Source organism: Suncus etruscus, chromosome 1 (genome assembly GCF_024139225.1).
Source record: "Suncus etruscus isolate mSunEtr1 chromosome 1, mSunEtr1.pri.cur, whole genome shotgun sequence".
NCBI classification, from domain to species: domain Eukaryota; kingdom Metazoa; phylum Chordata; class Mammalia; order Eulipotyphla; family Soricidae; genus Suncus; species Suncus etruscus.
The window spans coordinates 183,460,281-183,468,634 of NC_064848.1; positions in this window are offsets into that span (position 1 = coordinate 183,460,281).

An 8,354-nucleotide genomic window follows, 5' to 3' on the forward strand; every position below is an offset into this window, starting at 1 on the left:
TATCTCCCACTTCTAGGAAGCACCCCCATTTATCACCATCTACTGCAGCTTCTCTGTACATTAGTTACTGTTGTGCCTTAGTGTTCTCTGTTCCTTCTGTTTAGAATTCCCTGTTTCACCCGGTGCCCCTCAGCAACTAATCACTCAACTCACTTCACACATACGAATGACATGGACCATGTAGCTGGCACTGGTTAATACTGGCAGGTGCTGGCGAGATGGGGAAAGACACCATGAAGACTCCTTCCCAGAAACATATCCCAGGGGAATAGGGAGAAAAACAAACAAGAAATCACACCCACGAGATGCTTGGACCTCATTCAAGTGTTCACTGATGGGATTCCATCAAGTGCAGCTCTTTTGGAGCCTTCTCTGATGACTTTCCTACATCAGGGTCCCAACCATAATGCCTGCGGGATCACTGAGTGAACAGGGAAAAACAAGCCATGACGCAGTTAAAGTCAGTAATATTGGCTTGGGGGTAGGAGGGTGGTGTCATGTGACCTGTGGCACTGAAAATACTTGTTCCAGCTATACAGTGACTCTTAAAATACTAACTTTTGGGGCTGGATAGCACAGCGGTATGGTCCCTGAGCCTGCCAGGAATGATTTCTGAGTGCAGAGCCAACAGTAACCCCTGAGCTCTGCTGGGTGTGGCCCAAAAACAAAAGCAAAGAAAAACGATCTTTTTTCTTTCTTTTTTTTTGGGGGGGGGGGCATACCCGGTGACGCTCAAGGGTTACTCCTGGCTATGCGCTCAGAAGTCGCTCCTGGCTTCGGGGAACATATGGGACACCGGGGGATCAAACTGCGGTCTGTCCTAGGCTAGCACTGGCAAGGCAGACACCTTACCTCTAGCGCCACCACGCGGGCCCCTTTTTTTTTTTATTCTTTTTTTTTTTTTTTTTTTTTTTTTTTTGTGGTTTTTGGGTCACACCCGGCAGTGCTCAGGGGTTATTCCTGGTTCCAGGCTCAGAAATTGCTCCTGGCAGGCACGGGGGACCATATGGGACGCCGGGATTCGAACCAATGACCTCCTGCATGAAAGGCAAACGTCTTACCTCCATGCTATCTCTCCGGCCCCTTTTTTTTATTCTTGTTTTTATTTTGTTTGGGGGCCACATCTGGTAGTATTCAAGGCTTACTGTGTGGTTCTGCATGCAGAGATAATTCCTAACAGTGCTCAAAGGACCATATGAGGTACAGGGTTCAAACCTGGATGGACCATGTACACTTTATCCACTGTACTATAATTCTGACCCTAAAATACTGAATTTTCTATTCAAAATACAAATTTTGAACTGTCAATTTTGGGGGATGGGATGGGAAAACCTGACAGTATTCTGGGACTATTGATTAGAATAAAAAGCCCAGGACTCCCATGCTCCCACACACTCTAGTCTAGGCCATTAAGCTACAGCTCCTTTTTTGTGTGTTGTTTTGCTTTTGAGTCAGAATTAATATTGCTTGGGGACTACTTCAAGCTAGGGGAGTCATTGTGGAGACGAGGCAGTGACAAGGATGGAATTGGGGCTTTTGTTTGCACAGCCTGTACTATGGCTAGAGAGAGAGTACAGTCAGTAAAGTCCTTGTTGTGTGTGTAGTGGACCCTGGTTCAAATACCTGGCTCCATATATAATCTCCTGAGCCCCACCAGGAGTGCTGTTTTCTGAACCTAGAGCCAGCAAAAACCTTGGAGCACACCTGGGTGTGGCCCAAAAAAAAAGCATGCACATTTGGTTTTGTTTTTTTGGGGGGTCACACTGGGCAGTGCTTAGCAATTATTCCCACCTCTGTACTTAGGACTTATTCCTGGCTTGCTCAGAGAAATAGGGTGCCGGGAATTGAACCTGGGTCTACTGTGTGCAAGACAAATGCCCTTACCTTCAGTACTATTGGGCCTCTACACTTTATTTTAAAGCCATCTCCTTAGCCCCTCTCCAAATATTTTTTTTGTTTATTGGTTCTGGGCCACAGTGCTCAGGGGCTACTCCTAGCTCTATGCTCAGAAGTTACTCCTGGGGGTGCTCTAGGCTAGAACCTGGACCTCCTACATCCTAAAGCACAGCCCTTTGAACTCTCTCTCTCTCTCTCTCTCTCTCTCTCTCTTCTCTCTCTTCTCTCTCTCTTCTCTCCTCTCTCTCTCTCTTCTCTCTCTTCTCTCTCTTCTCTCTCTCTTCTCTCCTCTCTCTCTCTCTCTCTCTCTCTCTCTCTCTCTCTCTCTCTCTCACTCGCTCGCTCGCTCGTATCTCTCCCTGCCCAAATAAAAAAGTTCTTTGCCAGCTATTAGGTCTCAGACTACCAGTTGACCCTTTACTTGTTGCAACACTAACATCATTCATTGCTTTTCATTTAGAATAGCAGATAATTTGTGCCCCCCCCCACACTGTGCTGTTGTAGCCCCTAACACAGTAACTAACACAGTTCAGTTCAACATCGATGCATGTTTTGGGGAGCATAAGGGCAACACCGTTTTGGGGAGCATAAGGGCATATCTGGGCACCACTGTTTGTTGATGAAAGTTATTACTATTGCTTTGGGCAAAAGACAGATGGAAAGAGAAAGCCTGAGACAATGCATTGCTGAGTGTGCGTGTGCGTGTGCGTGTGTGTGTGTGTGTGTGTGTGAGAGAGAGAGAGAGAGAGAGAGAGAGAGAGAGAGAGAGAGAGAGAGAGAGAGAGAGCCTTCATGTGAGCAGGTGTGACAACTGAAAAATGTGTCTCTGAACGCACTGGCTCCTTTCCTGGTGGGCTCTCAAGCCATCCCTTCGCACTCTCAGCCGATGAATGCAGGAGTCACGGCGGCCTCCCTGGTCTCCTTCCAGGGCCTGGAGACGCTGGCACAGAGATCAGAAAGCTTATACAGGCTTTTGGCACCAAACTGCTAGATCCTCAGGGGATGGTGTCTGGCAGCTGCTGCCTCCCACCGCCTCCCCTCTGCATGCCCACTGAAAAGCAAGCAGCTGTGGGGGTCAAAGGGGAGTGCTTCCTCTTCTCACTTCTCCAGAGAGAGATCATCAAAATAACCTCCAGCCCACACCAGGGCCTCAAAACTCCCAAGTGGAAGAGAAGGCTGGGGGTGGCTTAGCGCCTGCACTGCTAGTGCCCACTCCGGGGACAGAGCAGGAACTAGACCGCTAGATCAGCGTGTTGATTCGTGCTAATGCTATGCTGTCCTTTTCCACCCAAGCCAGCTGCCTTGCACCCACTCGAAGCCTCTCCATATGTACTCTTGCTGCCCCGATAAATAAGGACATATCTTTGGAAAACAGACAGCTGAGGTTTCGCAAGATGATGTTAAATTTTTCAGGAGCAGGAACTAAGTCGTTCAAGATGCAGAGCCTCCATCTTGGCGGGGAAATCTCTTGGGGGAAACCTGGAAGAGTCGATTTTCTGAATCAGAGAGGATGGAGGGTATTGGTGTTGCCTGAGTGACATTGGAGCCAGTCTGTAAAGTGGTTTATGGGTAAGCTCTGAGCACAGCCGGGTGTGACCCAATAACTTATCCAAATAATGGAAAAGAAAATAATTACCATAAGGGCTGGAGAGATAGCACAGTGGGTTAAGGTGCTCACTTTGTACACCAACAACAAGCCAGGTTCAATCTCCAGCTCCCCATAAGGTCCCTGAGCCTTCCAGGAGTGAGCCTTTAGCACAGTCAGGAGTAAACACTGGGTGTGGTCCCTCAAAAAAAGGGGGCATCATAATTCTTTCTTTAATGAGAGGTATCAAAAGCCAAAGCCACCTCCAGCCTTTGGGGTGCTGCAGCAAGAGGCTTGGAAGCAAAACTTCCCAGGAAGCCTCCATTCCAGGAGGCAGTGCTGACTCCATCCCAGGACAAGTCCCTGTCACCAAAGGAGTCAGCAGAAGCAAAGGCACAAAGGGTGTGACCCTGGGCTGTGCGTATTGCTGTCAAGAAGGTTCTGGGGAGGAGTGTACAGAGATAGTGAGATGTAGACCGTACTTGGGATTTTGCTTCAAAGAAAGGAATGGATGGGGCCGGTGAGGTGGCTCTAGAGGTAAGGTGTCTGCCTTGCAAGCGCTAGCCAAGAAAGGACCACGGTTCGATCCCCTGGCGTACCATATGGTCCCCCCAAGCCAGGGGCAATTTCTGAGCGCTTAGCCAGGAGTAATCCCTGAACATCAAATGGGTGTGGCCCAAAAAACAAAGAAAGAAAGAAAGAAAGAAAGAAAGAAAGAAAGAAAGAAAGAAAGACAGAAAGAAAGAAAGACAGAACCAACGACAGCACGAAAGAAAGGACTGGAGACTTTACAGTGACCAGAGTCTTCTGGGGGTCCAGCCCTGTTTTAAGAACATCTTTTCTTAATTCCTAAGTGGTGACCAATTCAGTGTCTTGAATTTGGTGTGTGTGTGTGTGTGTGTGTGTGTGTGTGTGTGTGTGAAAACATACATTGGTATGTCTCTGGCCTTCATTTCCCATCTACTGCAGACCCTAGTGGGTCATGATAACTCACTGTCTCTCCAGAGTCCCCTCCTGTTTCTCCAACATTTTCTGTTGGAGATGCTCAGGGAACAGTCTGGCAGGACTACTACATGAGATGTGAGAGATTTGAATTCAGGTTAGCTATGTGCAAGGCATATGCCCCTACCTGCTGTATTATCACTCTGCCCCTCAAACATTTTCCCCCGAAATGAGTTACTTGGATTCCACGGGAAATCCATGCTTCCTTTTTTCACTTTCTCAACTCTGATTTCCTCCATTCTAGTTGCTTCGTGCTTCTCGCCTGATGTCCTCCCTTTCTCAGTCCTTCACTGGCATTTTCTTCTCTCCACACTCCTCCTTCCCTCTCTCTGTTGTGGATCTGATGGCAAATCTTTTCTTTGGCACAGACCCTCCGCTTCGCTCGCCAGCCCTGCTGGTTACACTCCTCATTTCTGTTGCTTCTGTCCAATTATCTCTCTGGCCAGGCTCGTGGGGAGCCCTCCCCTCCAGCCTCCTGCCTCCCTCCTTCCTTCCGGCTCGAAGTCCTCCTCACCCATGATTAATTTCCAGGTGGGGATGCAAAGCAGGTTTGAAGAAACTGGGAAAGGGTTGGCAATATGTCCTGCATTCTTCTCTGAGGGTGCCAGGGGAGGGAAGAGAACCATGGGGAGGACAGAGTTTTCATAGACCATTAAGGGCTGCAGGATGGAGTTTTCACGAATGCGGGATCAAAAGCTTTGTAGAGTCAGCCCGTCCTTAGAAACAGGGGCCCCGTGACAGAGGAAGTGAGGCCCTTGCTACAGAAAGCAAAGCGGTGACTCAAAGGCATCATGGAGATTCTTCCTTGCTCATCCACGTTCCTGAGGTTAATGTCTTTGGCTTGGGAATTAACTTTGGAACTTCTCCAGCATAGATTAAAAATAGAGCTCGTAAATGCCATCGGAGGCCCTTTCCGATAAGGTGGCCTTTTAAGGGAAGACTGGGTTCCCAGCAGAGGGGGTTGCAGCCAAGCACCTCCACAGAGCGTCATGGGGCTTTTCATGGTGGGCGACTGCCGGATGGGGGGGGCTACACTTAGTTTTTGCCAAGAGACTTCTGGGGGTGCAGCGGGGGGCTGTCCTCTGTGCCAGAGAGCTGGGCACCCAGTTCCTAAAGGAATGTTGGTTTCACTCCTTCATTTAATTATTCACCGCCCAAGCTTTTCTCTAAATACGTATTGGGTGCTGGGAATGCTGCTGGAATGCTGCAAACATGACAGAGAGAAAAAGGGAAGTTCCTGGCCCCCCCCCATCTTCACCCCCTCAGGGTGAGGGGGTCACTGTCAAGGGAGGAGGCACAGCATGGGAATCAGACAATTCCAGGTTGGAGGGAGTGCAGAGGGAGGAGAGATGTGAGAGACTGAGCTCAGAGTGGGGGTTATAGGTGATATACCCAGAACCCTGGAGGAGCAGATGGAGCCATTGAAGCCTGAAAAATCAGCAGAGAATTCACTAGGGTGTAATGTGTCGTGTGTGTGTGTGTGTGTGTGTGTGTGTGTGTGTTGTGAGAGAGAGAGAGAGAGAGAGAGAGAGGAGAGAGAGGGAGAGAGAGAGAGATGAGAGAGAGAGGAGAGGAGAGAGAGAGGAGAGAGAGAAGACTGTTCTGAAAGAGGTAACAAGATATGCTAAAAGAAAGCTTGGGACTGGAGAGATTAGTTATAGGCATTTGGCGTGATTGCATGTAGGCAATCCCAGCTTGATCCCAGCACTGCATATATGATCCTTTAAGCACCACTAGGTGTGTTTCCTGAGCACAAGGCCAAGAGTTACCTCTGAGCACTGCAGGTGTGACTCTAAAACTAAAGGGGGAAACAAAATAAAAGAGCTTGGTGCTCAGAGTCTGACACTGGAAACCATTGCTCAGTGGGTGGGGAGGAGAAGAGCATGGGGTGACAAAGGCCCAGGGCTTGGGTAAGCCATAGCCCTGGGAAGGGTTTTAGACTAGATCCTGCCAACCGTGGGAGCTAGGGAAGGACGACAGGCAAAGACCTGACTCAGTGAGGTTGGCATTTCAGAAAGCTGTGGCTGTAGAGCAGAGAAGGAACTGGAAAGATCAAGACCAAAGACTGGGCAAGCGAGGCAAGGGAAGAATACCTGTGATTCCAGGGGAGGGGTTGGGAAATGAAAAGAAGTAGCAGAACTGGGTGGTAATCTCAGAGTTCTCAGAACAGGGTATTGGATTAGGAGAAACTTGAGGTACTTCCCAGTTTTCAGTTTGGGCTAGTTGGTGTGGGAGCATGTTTTTATTTAGTTTAGTTCTTGAATTTTAACCTATATCTGGCTGTGCTCAAGTTTTACTCCTGGCTCTGTGCTCAGGGTTCATTCCCAGGGACCAACCATATATGGTGCCAGGTATCAAACCCAGGTCAGGCCTGTAAGGCAAGTAAGTGTCTTATACCCCTGTAGCATCTATCCCATACTCCGAGAGCACATTTTAGACTTGCTGAATATCAGGTGCTTATGGAGCATCTGGCTGAAGAGGACTGGGGTGGAGAGTTGGTTGAATATATCTGGAGCTCATGATGAATTAGACCTGGTCTGAGCAAATCTGGAATTTAGAAGACGGATGTAAGAGTGAAGAACACTCTCTAAGAATGCTGCAGGAGAGGCTCTCCAAGGAGAGCCTGTTCAAAGGAAGGGTACAGAGGATGAGAGGATCAACAAGAGGGGAGAGGAAGTCCAGAGCCAGGATTCTTGCTGTGGCTTCCATCACACTCTCCCCAGGTCTTCAGCCAAAGGGCATTCCTTTGGGAGTGATTGCATTCACTCCTCTGGATTCTGATTTGTTTGTTTTTGTTGGGGGTCACATGCAAAGAGCAAGCCAATCTAGTTAGTGATGGGGGGTGTAGAAAACTAATCCAGCTCAATGATGGTGGAGGTCAGGGGTGGGAGGGGGGAAGCTACGTAGGGTTCAGGGACTATGTCCGGGTCCTGGGGATTTAATTGGATGGGCTGTACGTGAGACGTTGCCCTTTTAGTTGCTGTGTGAGAGCTGTCTGGCTCCTCTGTATTCTTAATCTGTCATTTGGATCCTAGGGGAGAGTCACTGGAACTGGCTCAGTCTATACTGTCCTGACCCACTTCTCAAGGCCTCTCTACTCAGGTCAGGTTTCACTTGAGTTTTTCAAAACTTCCATCAGCTGCAGGGGTGATCTGGAAACCTTAGTCTTGCAAGGCATGCACTCTATTGCTGAGGTCATCGCGTGGACCTTAACTCTTTATTTTTCTTGTTAGGTATTCTGCTCAACAATTTATTTTTTATTAGAAATAAATTCTTTAACTATATATTTAAAAAAACTTCCACCAGCTCCCTAGCCTTGGGATCTTTGCTTTGGTTTGATTTTTGGACTACACCCAGTAGTGCTCAGGGATCACTCCTGGTAGGCTCGAGGGGATCATATTGGGTGAAAGTTCAAATGCAGGAGTTGACTGCCTTACAAGACAAACACCTTACCCACTGGACTATATCTCCAGCCCCAAATGAACAAGATTCCAAAATGATAAGATTTCCATTTTTTGGTGGGGACCAGACCCGCAGTGCTTAGGGGTTACTCCTGGCTCTGTGCTCAGAAATCACTCCTGGCAGACTTGGGGACCATAGAGGATGCCGGGGGTCCGAACCAGGGTCCGTCCAGGCTGGCCTGCGTGCAAGCAAATGCCCTGCAGCTGTGCTATCACCTCCGGCCCCCAAGATTTTTATTTCTCTTGACTCTGTCTATGGCTACCATGGGAGAGCTCTGTCCAGGGAACAGGCTGTAAATGCAAGATGCCCTGCTCACTTTGGCATAGGACCTTCCATAATTGAATCATAGATTAAATTCCGTTTTCAAAATAGGGATTCCAACCAACGTAAACTTTTCAATGAAACCATA